The sequence below is a fragment of the Canis lupus genome, chromosome 7 (genome assembly GCF_003254725.2).
Source record: "Canis lupus dingo isolate Sandy chromosome 7, ASM325472v2, whole genome shotgun sequence".
Classification (NCBI taxonomy): domain Eukaryota; kingdom Metazoa; phylum Chordata; class Mammalia; order Carnivora; family Canidae; genus Canis; species Canis lupus.
The window spans coordinates 19,270,865-19,291,292 of record NC_064249.1 but is presented as its reverse complement, the minus strand read 5'-3'; the positions used below and the strand labels follow the sequence as shown (position 1 = coordinate 19,291,292).

Below are 20,428 nucleotides of genomic sequence, written 5' to 3'. Positions count from 1 at the left end.
AGTGAAGCCCAACACAGGGATCATAGAGGGGCTTGATCTCATGGTCCTGCGATTATGACCCTGAGATCATGACCTGAACCAAAATCAAGAAATCCAGAGTCTGATGCTTTAACTGACTGAGCCACCTATGTGCTTCATATATTTGTGTTGTTTTAAATCACTATGTTGTTAAAGTAGCATTAGTAAACAAGCATAGCATAATATAAAAAATAATTAAAAGTTAATATCCATGTAACCATCATCAAAAAAATAAAACATCACGAGCCCCTTAGCAGCAACTGTCCCTTTTTCTCTGCCATCTGTCCTTTTCTCCAATATATTCCCTTTGTACTAACTTTCTTGATATTTATGTTATACTATGCCTTGTTTTTCTTTATATTTTTACAACCTATGAATGCATACAAAAATATAGTTTAGTTTTGCCTGATATTTTTCATATAATAAAGATGTATGCGTTGTGTATTCCTTTAGTTCAATGTTATTTCTATATGATCCCACAACCTTGAGATCCTGACTCTAATAAACCAACTGTAAAGGTTAATTGGTGGATACTCTGGAAAGTATGAATATGAACTGGGTATTAGATATTATTAAGGAATTTATTAATATTACTAGATATGATCATCACAAAGGATTCAGTTTAAAAAATAAAAGGGTCTTTAGGGGCGCCTGGGGCGCCTGGGTGGCTCAGTCAGTTGGGTGTCTGACTCTTGATTTTATCTCAGGTTATGATCTCAAGGTTGTGGGGTCAGGCCCCACATGGAGCCTGCTTGCAATTCTCTTTATCCCTCTCCCTCTGCCCTTTTCCCCATTCTCTCTCTCTCTCTCTCTCTCAAAAAGAAGGTCTTTATGAGGGCACTTGGCTGACTCGATTAGAGGAGCATGCAATTCTTGATCTCGGGGTTGTGAGTTTGAACCCCACACTGGGTGTAGAGATTACATAAATAAATAAATATTTTTTAAAATTAAAAAATAAAAGACACATCCACACAAAAAGATCTTGATCATTAAGGATACATATTGAAATATTTATAAGTAACACAACATAATGTCTATGGTTAGCTATAAAATACTATCTATTCCAGCACAAAGAAAATAAAGGCGTGGGACAGATGAAGGCAGATTGTCAAATTGTTAATTGCTGGAGCTAAATGATCTGTATTAAGGAATTCACCAATCTATTTCTATATGATTGAAAATTTTGTGCATGATTTAAGAGACCTATAATAAAATGCTTTTTAAAATCTAGCATTAATCCATAACTCTAATCTCTTACCAGAAAATAACTTGTGAGATTCTATTAGTTTCTAATTAATGCGATAAAAGATCACCACAAATTTACCACTTAGAACAACACAAACCTATTATCTTACAGTTTTGAGATCAGAAGTCCTAAAATCAAGAAGTCTGCACATCATCAAGGATGTGTTCCCTTTGGAGGCTCTAGAAAAGAACTCATTGCCTTATTTCTTATAGTTTCTGGAGACCACCTGCATTCCTTTGTTTATGGTCTCTCTCCATCTTCAAAGATCTACCCATCTCTCTCTCTCTGTCACTTTCTCTTTCTCTCTCTCTCTCTCCCCGTCTTTTTATCTCCCTTCTCTCTCTCCTCTCTCATCTCCTTTTATGACTAAGAACTTCCTGCCTCCTCTTCTAACCATTGTGATTATATTGGGCCCATCCAAATAATCCAAGATAAGCTTCCTGTCTCAAGATCCTTAACTTAGTCACATCTGTGAAGTCCATTTTGCCATGTAAGATATCATATTCTCAAGTTTAGAGAATTAGGATGTGGACATCTTTGAGAGGCCATTATTTGGCCTAGCATAGGAACTTGTGTACTACAGTTGATTTATTTTAATTCTACATATTTTTCAACACCCAGAAAAGAGAGAGGGAAGAAGATACACAATTGAGGTGAAAGAAGTTCAGAGTTAAGGGGAAAATTGCCTTTCTTCATCATATATTTTATTTAGGCATTTATAATTTGTGTTTAAGGATGTATTTCACAATTTGGTTTCCTTCTAGATTTAACATCTATAAAAGGCTGTAGCTAAAAACAGAAATACATATAGAAAAATTTTTAAAGAAAATGAAAATTATCCATAATTTTATTATAATTTATAATCATAATTTATTCTATAATTTTTATTAGGATTTTTGTTATAAACATAACAAACTTAGGAGAATTAATTTTTAGCCTTTTATTTTCACTTTTTTTTAATGGTGAGATTATAGGGGTGCTTGGGTGGCTCAGTCAGTTAAGCATCTGCCTTTTTGGCTCAGGTCATGATCTCAATCAAGGTCCTGGGATCAAGTTCCATGGAGGGCTCCCTGCTCAGCAGGGAGACAGCTTCTCGCTCTGCCTCTCCCTCACCCCTGTTTATGTTCTCTCTCTCTTTCAAGTAAATAAATAAAATATTTTTAAAAAATTAAAAATAAATAGTGAGAGTATATATTATATAAATATTTGGATCTTTTTGTCCTTACATAATTCTATGTAATGAACATTTACTTCTGCCATGGAATATTTTCAAAAATGTCATTAATAGTTTTCTGTTATTCTATTGTTGGGATATGACATAACTTATAAAGCCATCTACCTATTTTGAATGTATTTATTGTCTTAGAAGTGATTGTTGAAATAGCATTATTGATTCAAGAAATATAAACTTTTTTTTAATACAAACATTTTTTAACGGTCTTTAAGTATAGCAAGAAATTGCCCTTTTGAAATCTTTGGGCTTTTCTGATTATAATTTTAAAACAGACCCAGAAGGTAACCAGTTATTGCCTATTATTTTCTTAAAATTCAGTTATATTAGCAGCCATCTAACTTGTTTTGTGTATTCTACTTCCCACATTTTTATTTATTTTTCTCTCTCCCTTTCATCCCCCAAGCATATTCATAAACATCAACATAACTAGTATGAGGATAAATGACAAATAGTCTTCTTAGATAATCAAGACTTACTCTTTCTTACCTCTTGTAATGGATAAAAGGGATTTAGAACAATGAATAGATGGATCAGTTCATTAATCATTATTATAATATAATCAAATGTTAAAAGGCTTGGGTAAAGGTACTAAATCCAGAAAAAAAATAAAAAGAAACTTTTATGAAATTAAACATGTTATTTTTATCTTTTAGCAATGATCTTTATTTTTGCTTTCCTAGATTTCTTTTTGACCTCACTCTGTCTATATAACAAATACTCAAATACATATTCAGAATTAGTCCTAAGGAATTTATAGTGGTCAAAGATTTCAGACTTGCAATACCATAAAAATCTAAGGATTACTAAGAAAGGTAGCATAGGCCAGTGACGAGAGCTAGGATTTCTGAGTCAGAAGTTGAATTTATTACTAAGAGCTGAATGACCTCAAAGGAATCATTTTAAGTCCACAGTGTTAGAATTTGTCAATTTATAAAATGGGGATAATAGAGGATAGATATATCTAACATGAATATAATGATAACATTATAATTTATTTCAATTATATTCACATGTATTTACTGAGTGGCCTTTCATATCTAGATATGAAAGCATTATTCTAGAGATGCCGAGGTGGCTCAGTGGTTGAGCGTCTGCCTTCGGCTCAGGGAGTGGTCCCGGAGTTCCAGGATTGAGTTCCACATCATGTTCCCTTTGAGGAGCCTGCTTCTCCCTCTGCCTCTCTCTCTCTCTGTCTCTCATGAATAAATGAAATATTTTTTAAAAAAGAAAAAGAAAGCACTATTCTAGATACAATAACAAAGTTTGCATGGTCCTAACTTCATGGAATTCGTAAGAGTCTAATAACAATTATGACTCAAAAAAAGAATGATGAATGTTACAAAAGGAACTATCAGGGCTGCTGTGTAAGCTGTAGAGCAAGGGAATTAAATGATGGAGGGACTCTCCTGGCTAAGGCCAGAGAAAGGGAATAACAAAAAGAACTAGTATCTTTATGAGTTGATAATCTGGCTGCTTACCGGAATAAAAACAGAAAGCAGAACATAATTTATTGACTTTCAGATTGTTTAAGAAGATTAGCTGCCAACATTTAAGAACTTCAAGGTTATAGAAAAAATAAAGAAATTTCCAGATTTCTTTTAAAATGAGAGAATCTAACACATGACCAGCAACCAGCTGAACCAAGGAGCATCTACTTTCATTTATGTACACTCCAATTTCTCATAGATACCACCTTCCGTACTGTTTTACAGCTGACCTATTTTACTTTACATTAATCTGCCTCTGCCTATATTTGGGTTTTCAATATCTGATCTAGAAAGAAGACTGTACACTGAAGAACAGAAGTAAATCCTGTGTACTTGGAGCACCGGGACAAAAAGGAATCAGACTGGGAGCCTGAAGCTGCAGTGGATAAATTTGTGCCAGACTGGAGCAGGCCTGGTATGGTCAATGCATAAAACTGAAGAGTCCTGGGGGCCTGGGTAGCTTATCCGGTTAAGCACTGGACGTCAGCTCAGGTTCTGATTCCAGGGTCCTATGATGGAGCCCCATATGAAGCCCCCACATCCAGCCCCCCACAGAACCCTGCACAGAGGTCCCTGCTCAGCGAGAAGTCGGCTTGTCCCTCTCCCTCTGCCCCTTTCCCTACTGGTGTGCACGCGTGTGTAATAGCTCACTCTCTCTCTCTCTCTCTCCTTCTCAAATAAATAAATAAAATCTTTCTTAAAAACCCTGGAGTCTTGAGCAGGGAAATTACATGCTCATACTGGAGTTTTTTAAAAAGTTCTCTGGATGCAGAGCGAAAAAGGGATGTAAAAGTGCCTTGAAAGTTGAAGACTAGAAAGTATCAATTTGGATTATTTTTGTCAAGTTTCAGATGAAAATCAAGGATGAATTTCAAATTTTGTGCAGACTGGTTCTAGTCTGATTTAAAAAAAAAAAAAAGTCATGACTCCTTAGCTTTTTCTAAAGACAATAAAATAAAAGTTAGTCATACCTTGAAAAAAAAAAAAAAACATTACCAAAATTATCCTAACATGAAGGGGAAAAAAAACTTGCATAAAAAGTGAAAAACCAGATGATAAAACCTGAGTGATAAAAGAAAACTTTCCCGTACGTTACAGAAAAGTCTTCCCCTTACTCAATACAGTACATCCTAGTATTATTCAAATAAACTTAAACTCATACAGACACACTGAAAAAGTTATAACTCAGAATGACCCATGGGGCTTATTTCCTGTTAGAACTCTATCCCTTATTCTGTTCTAAAATTTTATTTGAATACATTTCAGCAATGATTCATTTTGTCAGTCTGCCAGAAATCTTTCCTACTGAGCGAGTGGCATGTACTTCACGTACTTTAGCAGGAACACAATTGAGAGTTTACTCAGAATGCTTCCAAATATCTTACTTGCCAATTAAAAAATAAGTCATACTATTTTTTTTATTGGTAATATCCCTCTCTGAGACTAAATATCATATGACAAACAGTGAAAATTAAAACAGCAGGGGAGCTTATCTAGGGATGACCTTGACCTACATTTTGGGGATCAAGTCTCCTTCAGTGAGGCCCACTGCCTGGAATCTATGCATAACCTGTGTCTGGTGTTCAGCATAAGCCACCACCTTCCAAATCCATCCTGTGCCAGTGGGTACCATGGCATGTCTGATAGTATGACACACACTCCTTTTCTTGGTAATTTTGTGCCCTAATATATTAGCAAGATTTCACTCAAGACCATTATTTCATTATTATATTCTCACCTACTCCTTCATCCTCATCTCCACCTGAGGCTTAAGTTAGAAGTCTATGAATTGCTGAAGTAAAGCAATAATGATAATAGCTAAAATTTATTGAGTCATTGTGTATCTGAGAATGTTCTGGGTGTTCTGTACTATCAATTCATTTAATCCTCACAACCCCCCATCAGATAGGTAGGGAAGTTATCCTTTTTACAAAGAAGGAAACTGGGTTATATATGGTAAAGTCATAGCTTGAACCTTTGCTATTAACCACCACACTCTAGCTCTAGAGCTCATACTTTCAACCTCTTTTTTACATTCTGCTGTACTCTGATTCACCTTTTTTCTGTAATATTTAGCACTGTATTGGATGTGCTCTTTTCTGGAAGGCTTCTAAGCTTCTCATGGTCATATTCTATCAGTCTACAAGTCCCATCAGATATAGCTGGATTGCAGTGGCCCCAACTTAGGTTCAAGCTGGGATCCCTACTCTCCCCAACTCCTAGGTCACAGCCACATACAGATGCTCCTTTGTCCTTCTTTCATCTCCATCAAGTCCAAGTGATAACTTGATTTTTTTGCTTCTACTTACTGCCCTTTTGGAGACAGCATTTCTTCCAGTTGAGAATGAGCAAATAAAGAATCCTCTCTCTTCACCGAGTCAGAAGCAAGAAACAGGAGGAAACCTTCTCCACACAAAATATCTTATGGAAGCTTGGCTGGCAAAAGGACCATGTATTCCTAAGATCCAGATATCCCACCTGAAACTATTGTCCCCCTAGAGAGAGAGGGACAAATCTAGAGAGTCATTTCTTGAACTGCCCTCTCCTTAACTCTCTCACTTCCGTACAAGCAGCACATTTAAATTGTTGTCGAGTCCATCTGTTTCTCTCCATATTCATCCTCAGTAATTTTATAAAGGCAAATTTATCTCTCATCTGAATCACTGAAAATGTGTAACCTGGTTTCCCAGACTGCCCTGCCTCTGCCATTCCATTTTGCTCTTCACACTCTAGCTAAAGAATCTTTGCAAAATGTAAACCTAATCCGTTTATTCCCATGCTCGGAGTCCTTCAATGACTCACCATTCTCTTGAAATAAATAAAAGATTTCAAACATTGCTTTCAATTATCTAGCCTTAGTTTATATTTCCAAACTCATCTTTTATCATCTGTCCCAACCATGGCCCTACGTTCTCTTCCATTCCATCACTTATAACCCTTCTTTGTTTTGGTAAGGTAATATATTTTTTTCTTGCCTACTGGTGTTTACACATCTTTTCTCCCACGCTTCTCACTGCTCATTCTCCTTTGTCAGACTAGCTTATCCATGTTTTGTGTGCTTCTATATTTCCCTGTACTTTCTTGCTATGTTCATGGCCAGTTGCATTTTCATTGCTATTGTTTGTGTAGTTTGTATCTCTGGCTAAACTGTAAGCTATACAGGAACAGGAACTATTATATTTTTATTACTATTGTGTCCCCAGCACCAATTACAATGCCTGGCAAATAATGGGCACTTGGTAATCATTTATTGAATGAATGAGCACATGAGTAATCTGCTACATTACAAGTTAAACAGGTTTCCATGGATCTGTTTGAAAGCTAAACTTCCGAATTTACTTCTGGAATAGTTTGCTAATAATTTGGTTTTTTGATCCATTTTATCCATTTGTTCCTTTAGATATAGAATATATTTTTACATAATCAACTCTTCCTTTCATTATTAATGACTACTTCTAAATTTCCTATATTTATTATTTAACTAGGAATATTGAATAAAACCATGGTCCAATATAGAGAAGTAAGAAATGGCAATAAGAACTAGAAAGACTGGAAAATAGAAAAATAAAATGATATTCATAAAGTGTTATCAAATTACCTGGTATTTATTGAGTGCCTAATAAGTACAAAGCTTGGCACTTAGGAGGCATTCCAAAAATAAAGGTTGACTTTCTTAAAGAATGAAGCAACTGTTCAGAGTAATTTTATCCCAATGTCCCTGATAGAGAAGGTTGTTGATAGCAGTGCAGATACCTCCCTGCCTACAAATCAAGACTAAGCATTCACTTTATAATTTTTGTTTCTGGTTCTCATGTAGAATAAGTATTCTGTGGGACATCCCTCCTACAGAATTACAAGCTGTGGCTAGGACAGGTGTCTGAGGTATTGTGAGTTTTACAGAAGTTCTGGAAGTTCCCTTAGTGTCTTTCTGGCAGGAGGAGTAGTTGTGGATAGACTTAGCTGTGGCCAGAGCTGGGAGATAGGAGTAGCAGGCAGCCAAGTGGGGCTGGATTGCCCTGAGAATCTGAAGGCTAATCCCAGCAGCAGCACTGCTACTGGGATACTGAGCCTTCGGCCAGCACTGAAGTATTGAGTTGAGTCTTAATTCTCAGGTGATCTAGGGTTATTAGAGGGAACTAAAATGATCCTTAGCTGTGGGAACCCCATGGGTATCAGCAGAAGCACAATGCAAATCCTCTGTGTTGGACTGCTGCCTAATTTAGATCCAGTGAAATGCCGCATAGTAAGTAAGATAAGGCAATTTGATAAAAATTAAAGGTTACCAAAAAATCAGGAGGTAGCACTATTACAGTCACTAAAAACAATAAAGAACAGATTTAGACACCTAAAACTTCCTGTACAGAATTATAAGAGGATACTTATAAGTTTTGAGCAAACATATGAAATGTTTAAAGAAATAAAGGATTCCATTATAAAGATAACCAACTAAAAGGGGAAGTGAAATATATAAAAATGAAAATATAGCTGTTGAAATTTTTAAAACTCAATCAATACTTAACCAGTAAACACATCAGCAGAGAAAATTAATGATGATAGATCTTAAGAAATTACACAGAATGCATCACAAAGAGACAAGGATACAGGAGATATGAAAGACATGTGGAGGACAGAAAGAGAAGGTTAACACAGACCTAGACAGAGTTCCAGAATAAGATAATAGAAAGGAGAGGCAAAATTTAAACACATAGTGTTTGTAATTCTTGAGATATAATAAAAGCATGAATCTCTGTAGAATCCCAATACATTCCAAGTAGACTAAATTTTTTAAAAATCTTGAAAAAATGAGATCACGTACAAAGGAATAGCAGTTGGAATGATAGCAACAGCAGCAACGTAAATTAGAGAGATGAGATAATTTCTTCAAATTGTTGAGAGACAAAACTATCTTTTAAGAATGTGCAACATAGGGGCACCTGGGTGGCTCAGTCAGTTAAGCATCGATGGATGGAGCCCTGCATTGGGCTCCCTGCTTAGCAGGGAGTCTGCATCTCCCTCTCCCTCTGCCTTTTCTCCCTGCTCATTCTCTCTCTCGCTTTCTCCCTCTCACTCTCTTTCTCACAAATAAATAAAATCTCTTTTTAAAATGTGTAACATAAAGAAATGCTTATATTAACCAAAACTAAGATTCTTTATTATTGAGAAATCTACCCTAAAACAAATAAAGCAGTAAATGTGTATGTAATAAATCAAAGCAAATATTGACTGTATAATTTAGAAAGAGCAATGTTGAATTTATGGAACTAAAGAAAGGATAAGGATAAAACCCTGGACAAAGTTAGCACAGTAGGAGGAATAAAATTAAAGGGTATTGAGGTTTTTATATTTGAAGAGGGGTTGATATTAATTAATTCTGATTTCTTTTTCTTTTCTTCTTTTTTCTCTCTTTTTTAAAAGATTTTATTTATTTATGAGAGACAGAGAGAGAGAGAGAGAGGCAGAGACACAGGCAGAGGGAGAAGCAGGCTCCATGCAGGGAGCCCGATGTGGGACTCGATCCCGGGACTCCAGGGTCACACCCTGGGTCAAAGGCAGGCGCTAAACCACTGACCCACTCAGGGATCCCTCTTCTTTTTTTTTTTAAGTAGGTTCCATGCCCAGCATGGAGTCCATATGGGGCTTGAATTCACAACTGTGAGATCGAGACCTGAGCTGAGATCAAGCAAGAATCAGATGCTTAACCAAATGAGCTACTAAGGCATTCCTTAATTCTGATTTCTGATAATTTTCTAGGCTCATAAAAATTATTCAGGAGGATCTAAGCCAGTGTGCACTGAGAGACTGTAGTTTGGTACACACAGGGAGCTCTTGGCTCTAGGGCTGGAGATCTGGCTGCCACCATTTTATTTCCTCCTTTCACCTGGGAGAGATGCAGCCTTTAGGGAGCAAAGAAGACAACAACTTTACACAGGGCCCAGCCACCTGGCAAGGGGCAAGGCATCTCCTACCAAGGCACAGACCTCTGAGTATCAGTGCAGTAGGCCCCTCCCCCAGAACAGTTAAAAGAACAGGAGACGAACAAGTTTACTGACCAAGCAGTACTGGAAAGCTCCAGGACTGAGGGAAAATAGTATATACAACTCAAGGTTTTTTCCTTATGATTCGTTTATCTTTCAGGTAAAAAAAATTCCAATAGTTTTTCGTTTTTCCTGTTTAACTACAATATTTTATCAATTCTTCATTTTTAAGTTTTTTCCCTGTTGACTTTCATATCTTTATAATTACACATCATAGATATATCCTTTATTTTTGGATTTCTTTCAATATATTCAATTTAATTTTTGTAGATATATAAGTTATGGGAGTTTTTGGTCTTGTTTAGTTTTACAATTTTGGAATTTAGTACCTTCTAACATATGGACCAATATACACTCAGAAACAAGTGGAGCACCATATTGGTGCACTCTGTGAGATTATATATTCTCTCTTCCTTCCCATTCCACCCCTCTCTTTTATCTTGTTTTTTGTTTCTGTGGTGGTTGTTGTTGTGTCTCTATATAAATTTTGCCGGTTTATATAAATTTTAAATTTAGCACCTTCTACCATACAGAACAAAATACACTCAGAACCAAGAGGGTCACCCTCTTAGACCATTCTGTGAGACTATATTCTATCTCCCCCACCACATCCTCCCCATTTTTTTTTTTTTAATTTTTACTGTTGCTTTAAATTTGTTTTTTGCTTTCATGGTTTCTTTTCTTTTTCTTTTCTTTTTTATTTTTTTTTCTTTTCTTTTTCTTTTCTTTTCTTTTACTTTTCTTTTCTGGTCCCTGACATCTTCAGAATTGTCTAGGGTGTATTTTACTTAGGTAATGGTTGATATTTTTGACTCTGCTCGTTCATATGGCCATTCTACACTGGACAAAATGACTAGAAGGAAGAATTCACCACAAAAGAAAGAACCAGAAGTAATACTCTCTGTCACAGATCTAATGGATATGGATTTAAGTAGCATGTCAGAGATACAATTCAGGGGTACAATTATAAAATTACTGGTGGCTCTTGAAAAAAGTATAAAGGACTCTAAAGATTCTCTTACTATGGAATTGAGATCTAACCAGGCCAAAATTAAAAATCTAACTGAGATGCAGTCTAACCTGGATGTTCCAACTGCCAGGGTTAATGAGGTAGAAGAGAGCATGAGTAACATAGAAGACAAGTTGATGGAAAGGAAGGAAGCTGAGGAAAAAAGAGAAAAACAATTAAGAACCCACTAGGAGAGGCTTTGGGAAATAAATGATAGTTTGAGAAGGAATGATATTTGTCTTATTGGGAATCCAGAAGGTGTGAAGAGAGAGAGGACCACAAAATATATTTGAGCAAATCATAGCTGAGAATTTCTCTAATCTGGGGAAGGAAACAGGCATTCATACCCAAGAGATAGAGAGGACCACGCCCCAAAATCAACAAAAACTGATCAACACCCTGACATTTAATAGTGAAGCTTGCAAATTTCAGAGATAAGGGGAAAATTCTAAACGCAGCTTAAGACAAGAGATTCCTAATTTATATGGGGAGAAATATCAGAGACCTGGCAGGCCAGAAAGGGCTGGCATGATATAGTCAGTGTACTAAACAAGAAAAACATGCAGCCAAGAATATTTTATCCAGCAAGGCTGTCAGTGAAACCAGGAGCTGGTTCTTTGAAAGTATTAACAAGATAGATAAACCTCTAGCCATACTTATCAAAAAGAGAAAAGACTCAAATTAATAAAATCATGAACAAAAGAAGAGAGATCACAACTCATACCAAAAAAATACAAACGATTTTAAAAACTTATTATAAACAACTGTATGCCAACAAATTAGGCAATCTGGAAGAAATGGACACATTTCTGGAAACCTACAAATTACCAACACTGAAACAGGAAGAAATAGAAAACCTGAACAGGCCAATAACCATCAAGGAAATTAAAGTAGTCACCAAAAACCTCCCAAGAAACAAAAGTCCAGGGCCAGATGGCTTCCCAGGGGAATTCTACCAAATATTTAAAGAAATAATACCTATTCTACTAAAGCCATTTCAAAGGATAGAAATGGAGGGAATACTTCCAAACTCGTTCTATGAGGCCAACATTACCTTTATCCCAAAACCAGACAAAGACCCCACCAAAAAGGAGAATTACAGACCAATATCCCCAATGAACTTGGATGCAAAAATTCTCACCAAGATACTAGCCAATAGGATCCAACAGTACATTAAGAGGATTATTCACCACAACCAAGTGGGATTTACCCCTGGGATGCAAGGGTCATTCAACATTCGTAAAACAATCAATGTGATGGATCATATCAATAAAAGATAAGGCAAGAACCATATGATCTCTCAATAGATGCAGAGAAAGCATCTGACAAAACATTTGCTTTATTCCTGACTAAAATTCTTCAAAGTGTAGGGATAGAGGGAACATTTCTCAGTATCATAAAAGCCATTTATGAAAAGCCCATAGTGAATATCATTCTCAATGGAGAAAAATTGAGAGCCTTTTCCCTAAGATCAGGAATATGACAGGGATGTCCACTCTCACCACTGTTGGTGAGTACTAGTACTAGTAGTCCTACATAGTACTAATAGTCAACATAGTACTAGTAGTCCTAGCCTCAGCAATCAGACAACAAAAAGAAATAAAAGGCATTCAAATTGGCAGAGAAGAAGTCAAACTCTCCCTCTTCGCAGATGACATGGTACTGTATATAGAAAACCCAAAGACTCCACCCCAAGATTGCTAGAACTCATACAGCAATTCAGCAATGCAACGGCACACAAAATCAATGCCTAGAAATCAGTGGCATTTATATACACTAACAATGAGACTGAAAAAGGGGAAATTAAGGAATCAATCCCATTTACAATTGCACCCAAAACCATAAGATACAAGAAATAAACCTAACCAAAGAGGTAAAGGATCTATCCTCTAAAAACTACAGAACATATATGAAAGAAATCAAGGAAGACATAAAGAGATGGGAAAACTTTACAAGCTCATGGATTGGAAGAATAAATATTGCGAAAATGTCTATGCTACCCAGAGCAATTTATACATTCAATGCAATCCCTATCAAAATAACATGGACTTTCTTCAGAGTTGGAACAAATAATCTTAAGATTTGCATGGAACCAGAAAAGACTCTGAATAGTCAGAGGAATCCTGAAAAAGAAAACTAAAGCTGGGGACATCACAAAGCCTGAACCTCAAATTGTATTACAAAGCTGTGATCATCAAGACAGTATAGTATTTTTTTAAAGATTTTATTTATTTATTCATGAGAGACACAGAGAGAGAGAGAGAGAGAGAGAGAGGCAGAGGCACAGGCAGAGGGAGAAGCAGGCTCCATGCAGGGAGCCTGATGTGGGACTTGATCCTGGGTCCCCAGGGTCAGGCCCTGGGCTGAAGGTGGCACTAAACCACTGAGCCACCCAGGCTGCCCAAGACAGTATGGTATTAACACAAAAACAGACACATAGATCAAAGGAACAGAATAGAGAACCCAGAAATAGGCACTCAACTCTATAGTCAGCTAATATTTGACAAAGCAGGAAAGACTATCCACTGGAAAAGGACAGTCTCTTCAATAAATGGTTGGGAAATTTGGACAGCCACATGCAGAGGAATGAAAATGGACCATTCTCTTACACAATATACAAAGATAAACTCAAAATGGTTGGAAGATCTAAATGTGAGACAAGAATCCATCAAAATACTAGAGGAGAACAGAGACAACAACCTTTTTGAACTTGGCCAAAGCAACTTCTTGCAAGACACATCTATGAAGGCAAGAGAAACAAAAGCAAAATGAACTACTGGGACTTCATCAAGATAAAAAGCTTTTGCATAACAAAGAAAAGAATCAACAAAACTAAAAGACAACCTACAGAATAGGAGAAGATACTTGCAAGTGACACATCAGATAAAGGGCTAGTATCCAAGATCTATAAAGAATTTACCAAACTAAAAAGCCAAGAAACAAACAATCCAGTCATGAAATGGTCAGAAGACATGAACAGAAATTTCTCCAAAGAAGACATGCACATGGCCAATAAGCACATGAAAAAATGCTCCATGTCACTTGCCATCAGGGAAAAAGAAATCAAAACCATAATAAGATATTACCTTACACCAGTGAGAATGGCTAAAATTAACATGACAGGAAACAACAAATGCTGGTAAGAATACAGAGAAAGGGGAACCCTCTTGCACTGTTGGTGAGAATGTAAGCTGGTACAGCCACTCTAGAAAACAGTGTGGAGGTCCCCCAAGAAGTTAAAATAGAGCTACCCTATGACTCAGCAATTGCATTACTGGGTATTTACCCCAAACATACAAATGTAGTGAAATGACAGGACACCTGAGCAATGTTTATAGCAGCAATGTTCACAATAGCCAATTGTAGAAGGAGCCATGATGTCCTTCAACAGATGAATGGATAAAGAAGATGAGGTCTATGTATACAATGGAATATTAGCCATCAGAAAAGATGAATGCCTACATTTGCTTCAACATGGATGGAACTGGAGGCTATGAGGCTGAGTGAAATAAGTCAATCGGAGAAAGACAATTATCATATGGTTTCACACATGTGTGGAATATAAGAAATAGTGAAAGGAGCTCTAAGGGAAAGGAGGGAAACTGAATGGGGAAAGATTAGAAAGAAAGATAAACCATGAAAGAATCCTAACTCTGGAAATCAAACAAAGGGTTGCAGAAGGGGAGGAGAATGAGGGATGGGGTAACTGGATGACAAGCACTAAGGAGGGCACTTCATGGGATGAGCACTGGGTGTTATACTATACGTTGGCAAATTGAATTTAAGTAAAATATTTTAAAAATCACAATTATAAATTTGTTTTCTATTTCATTAATTTTTTACTGATGTTTTTCCTTCTTTTTATCACCTTAGAGTTTAATTTGCTGATCTTTTTTCTAATCATTAGCATTATTGGCCCAATGACTGATGAAGACAATCTATAACCAATTACAAAAGTTTAAAGTTCATTCTTGCAATCTTGAATAAGACAAGGATAACCATTTTCACAATTTCTATTCAACATTGTACTGGAAATCATAATCAGTGCAATAAACATGAAAAATAAATGAAAAGCATAAGGATTAAAAAGGAAGAAATAAAACTGGTATTATTTACAGATATTATTGTTTATGTAGAACATCTAAAAGAATTTGTGGAGCAGTGCCTGAGTGGCTCAGTCAGTTAAGTGTCTGACTCTTGCTTTTGGCTCAGGTCATGATCTCATCAATTGTGAGATGCTTTCTTTCTCTCTCAAATAAAGTAATAAATCTTTTAAAAAAGAATTTGTGGAAAAATCATGAGAATAAGAGAATCTAGAAAGGCAACTAGACATGAAAACTATATGATTTTTATGATATACATAAAAATCATTTGAACTTTTATACAGTAGGAACCAACTACTGCAAAATTAAATTTTTTTAAAATTTTTATTTATTTATGATAGTCACACACAGAGAGAGAGAGAGAGAGGCAGAGACATAGGCAGAGGGAGAAGCAGGCTCCATGCACTGGGAGCCCGACGTGGGATTCGATCCCGGGTCTCCAGAATTGCGCCCTGGGCCAAAGGCAGGCGCCAAACCACTGCGCCACCCAGGGATCCCCTGCAAAATTAAATTTTAAATAGATATGACTTTCAACAGCATTAAAACAATCATCAAAATACTTAATTTCAGAATATATAAAAAGTACTCCTACAAATCAATGAAAACAAGGTAGACAACCCAACTGTAAAGTAGGTAAAAGAACAGAATACACACTTAGCTAAAGAAGAAATTTAAATGATCAACAAATATAGAAAAATATATGTAATCTTTTTATAGCAATAAGCATTTTAAAACCACAATGAAATACTACTATACAATCTCCAGACTGGCAAAAATGTACTGATAATACTACATTTTTTAAAAGATTTTATTTATTTATTTGACAGAGAGAGATAGCACAAGCAGAGGGAGAGGGAGAAGCAGAAAGCCAGAGCTGGGACTCAGTCTCAGGACCCTGGAATCATAAGCCAAAAGCAGATACTTAACCGACTGAGCCACTCAGGCACCCCCTAATAACACTACATTAAAGATGTAGAGTCACAAGGACCCTTATACACAACAGATGCGAGTATAAATTGGATCAACTAGTTTGGAAAATTGTTTTCCATTATCCACTAAAGTTCCTTGGGTATAATAATTCTGTTCTTAGGCAGAAATTCAAGGATAGGCTACATTAGCATCTACATGCAATAATGTCCTTAGTCCATCATTCGCAGTTTTCAAACACTGGAACCAGCCCAAATGGCCATGAATACTTAAGTAGATAAACACATTGTGAGATAATCATATAATGGAATGCTGTACAAGAAAGAAAATGAATGAACCAACCATATAATTGGAACTACATACAAAAATATGAACGGATTTCAAAAACAAAGCTGAGGGAAAGAAGCAAACCAGAAGAGAAAAACTTGCTGTATTGTTGCATTTACATAAATTTCAAAAAGTAAATCCAAACTCCTTGTTTTGGATATATATATATATATACAACCAATAATGCAAAGAAACTATTATTATAAATTAAGGATAAAGATTACTTCTAAATAAGAGGAAGGAATTTATAATTGGAATGAAATAGACAAGTTTCTGGGGGTGCTTCTTATGGTTTTTAATCTGAGTTGCACACAGGTATTTGTTTTGTAACTATTTACTAAATAGTACCTATAATTTGTACACATTTCCATATGTGTTATACTTCATATCTTCAAACTGAGTCTAAGAAAATACTGTACAGGGGCATGCGGGTGGCTCAGTTGGTTTAGCACCTGTCTCTTGATTTTGGTTCAGGTCATGGTCTCAGGCTCATGAGATTGAGCCCCCAGTCAGGCTCTGTGCTCCGCAGAGTCAGCTGGAGATTTTTCTCTCCCTCTTCCTTTGTCCCTCTCCCACCTTAGGTAAATCAATCAATCAATCTTTAAATAAATAAATAAATCTTTTAAAAATTATTGTACAAGTTAGGCTTTAAGTATGGGTAGTAAATTTTTTAGTATAACCATTAAAAGAATAGAAATTAATGCAAAAATGCCAAGTCAGTTCAGAAGAAAAATAATGGCCCTAGAAAAATAAAAATAAATCAGTCAAGGGGCGCCTAGGTGGCTCAGTCAGTTTTAGCATCTGCCTTCAGCTCAAGTCGTGATCCCAGGTTCCTAGGATGAAGCCGTCATCTCCCTCTCTCTCTCTCTATCCCCCCACTCGTGTTCATTCTGTCTCTCTAGGGCTCTCTCTCTCAAATAAATAAATAAAATCTTTTTTTAAAAAAAATAGTCAAAAATAAAAAGATAAGAATACTGAAGAGAGGCTCCTGGTCAGTGCATCCCGTCCAGGCTCGTGGGCCCGCGCCCAGGAGTCGCTGCCGCCAACGCCCGGCGGGCGCCCGGGGAGGAGGCGGTGGCCCAGGGGCCGCAAGAGCGCAGGTGACAGGTGCGGCCTCGCGGGGAGGCCCACGCTGCGCGGGGCCGTTCATGAGGCAGGTCGGCCACCAGCGTGGACCCCCAGAGAACAAAAGGACAAGATAATAAAGTACATAATGGTTCTTTGCAGGGCAGCCCGGGGTGGCTCAGCGGCTCAGCACCTGCCTCCAGCCCAGGGCCTGATCCTGGAGCCCGGGGATCGAGTCCCGCATCGGGCTCTCTGCATGGAGCCTGCTTCTCCCTCCGCCTGTGTCTCTGCCTCTCTCTCTCTCTCTCTGTGTGTCTCTCATGAATAAATAAATAAAATCTTAAAAAAAAAAAAAAAAGGTTCTTTGCATCAGAAGGATACAGTCCATGACAATGACCACAATGACCTTGAGCCCCACCCTTCTGGACAGTCAAATCGGAGTAACAGCTGTCCCCCCACGGCGGACCCTCACCTGTCGGGCTATTGCCCACGGCCGTCGGGTGTCCTCACTCCGTCGACGAGGCACCTGGTCTACCGGAGGGGGCCCTCCGCTCCCACAGCTCACCACTTAGGGACAGCTCGGGAACGGAGACCATCATTTGATGCATGATGCTGTTGGGCAGCCCGGGGTCTGGGGAACAACACCTATCAGCACAGGTTCAATTTCCTCCCTGAAAACCCTGCCTTCTCAGGCTGGGGGACGAGCGGGGCTCGGGGGAGCAGCTGAGCTGGGCGTATGGGAGCAGCCGCCCTCGCCCGCCAAGCCCCCGGGTGGCCCCGTTGTGGACGGGAGACAGGCCTTCACGGCACCTCTCGACAAGGCCCCCGGGATGAACAGCTGGAGCCGGGCATGGTGGCTCTGAAGATGGGGACGTCACCCCCTCTGCCGTCAAGACTGTGGGGTCGGTCGCCAGCTGGGTGGCGATGACGGGGGTCCCTTCTGGCAACGGTGGCGCGATCGTCCACATGCCGGTTTCGGAGCCAACCTCGTGGGCTGCCATTGCCAGCGAGCCCGCCAAACCGCAGCCGAAAATGAAAGCAAGGAGCGGGCCTGTGCCTGGGGCCGCCCTGCCCCTCCACGCATAAAGCATCATTAACATGGACGTCGGCACGTGGGACAACCAGCGGCCCGTGCCCACGGCTCCCGCCGCCGCGGCCGCCCCACCGCCCCAGCCAACTCTGCAGCCTCTTCCCGCTCAGCGCCCCCCGCCCCCCGCTTTGGCCCAACCCAGTATCCAAGGCCTCCGCGGCCACCCCAAAGCCGCTGGGCCGCCCCTCGCCGGAGACACGCGGCATCCGGGCAGAGCCGAGGCAGCGGCCGAGACGGCAACTCGCCTGCAGATTCCCAGCCACCTTCTGCCCCCGCCGTGGAGCCCCACCCGCTTCCCGAAAAGCTGAAAGCTGCCCACAGCTGCGACCCTAAAGAGTTTGATTGGAATCTGAAAAGTGGACGCGTGGGGCAGCCCGGGGGGCCCAGAGATTTAGCACTGCCTTGGGCCCAGGGTGTGACCCTGGAGACCCGGGATCGAGTTCCGCGGCGGGCTCCCTGCATGGAGCCTGCTTCTCCCTCTGCCTGTGTCTCTGCCTCTGTCTCTCTCTGTCATGAATGAACGAATGAATGAATGAATGAGAGAAAGAAGAGAGAGATGAAAGAGAGAGGAAAGAGAGAGAAAGAAGGAAAATGAAAGAAAAGAAAGAAAGAAGAAAGAAAGAGAAAGAAAGAGAAAGAAAGAAAGAAAGAAAGAAGAAGAAAGAAAGAAAGAAAGAAAGAAAGAAAGAAAGAAAGAAAGAAAGAAGAGAAAGAAGAAGAAAGAGAAAGAAAGAAGAAAGAAAGAAAGAAAGAAAGAAAGAAAGAAAGAAAGAAAGAAAGAAAGAAAGAAAGAAAGAAGAAAGAAAAAGAGAAAGATGCGTGTTCATAATACAAAGCTACTCCGAGGCCGGCAACACGGCTCCATTAAGAACTCCACCTGGGGGCAGCCCCGATGGCCCAAGGGGCCCTTAGAAAAAAGCAAAGCAGGTGCTGAAAATGCTGGTTTCCTGCAAGCACACAACCTCCATCTTTGAGGGCTTTTCTCTCTAGGAGAAGCGCCAGGAGGAGGAGGAGGTGGAGGTGTGCAAGGAACCGCGGAATCGAAACCACCCATAAGGACCAACCACTTTCCTCCACGTGCTGACGTTTGAAAAGGTTTAAGAGAACACGGGCTTGGTGCGGTTGTCTCGGGCAGGGCCCCACTCCTTGCATCTTTACGCTCTTTGTATTTATTTTTTCCCAGATGGATCTGCGTTCATTTGTATTTTTCTGCGAATTCTAGGATTACAGAGCTCACTGATAAAGAAGTGTGTGTTGTCCGCTCATCAGTCAGATGTCACGAGAAACCCAAGAACCCTCACGACAGAACAGAAAACCTAATACATCCCGAAGCTTCTCTTGTGGTTGTTTGGCAGAAGTTATGTTCTTACTCACAGTCACTGTCATTTAACATCTTTTTTTTTTTTTTTTAAGATTTTATTTATTTATTCATGAGAGACACAGAGGAGAGAGAGAGAGAGAGGCAGAGACACAGGCAGAGGGAGAAGCAGGCTCCATGCAGGGAGCCCAACGCGGGACTCGATCCCAGGTCTCCAGGGTCACACCCTGGGCCCAAGGCAGGCACTAAACCGCTGAGCCAACGGGGCTGCCCCATTTAACATCGTTATAGGGGACTTATTTCTCACCCTTTTACTGCTTTATAGCGACAGGAGAAACCATGACTTCTTTCGTCATTTACTGTATTCTGTTTAAATACTTTTCAAAATGCTGAAATCAGTGGGTTAAATGATCACCTCGTTCGGCTCGTTTGTCATCTGTCTAAAATACTTGTCTGTCCATTTGATGTTTCTACTAGACAGAAAGAGAGATTTGAGGTTTTCAGATTCGGGAGCATGCTGTGTTGGTGCAGAGCGTCAGGCACCATGTGGCCACCGCGTCCCTTGCCCC

General features: G+C 39.0%; 1 long non-coding RNA gene and 1 pseudogene across 2 annotated transcripts in view; both read left to right on the top strand.

The window, feature by feature from the left end:
• LOC112648233 (uncharacterized) overlaps positions 1-4,646 on the top strand; it is a 51,285-nt gene extending 46,639 nt beyond the window's left edge. The window contains exons 3-4 of one of the 2 annotated variants that reach the window (XR_003128842.2): positions 4,276-4,400; positions 4,491-4,646. This is a non-coding gene — a long non-coding RNA (uncharacterized LOC112648233). Of the gene's footprint in view, positions 1-4,275 lie in introns of both variants that reach the window. The other variant, XR_003128841.2, reaches the window with a different exon arrangement.
• Positions 4,647-8,150: 3,504 nt separating this feature from the next.
• Positions 8,151-19,861, top strand: LOC112647828 (YTH domain-containing family protein 1-like; annotated as a pseudogene).
• Positions 19,862-20,428: the final 567 nt, after the last annotated feature.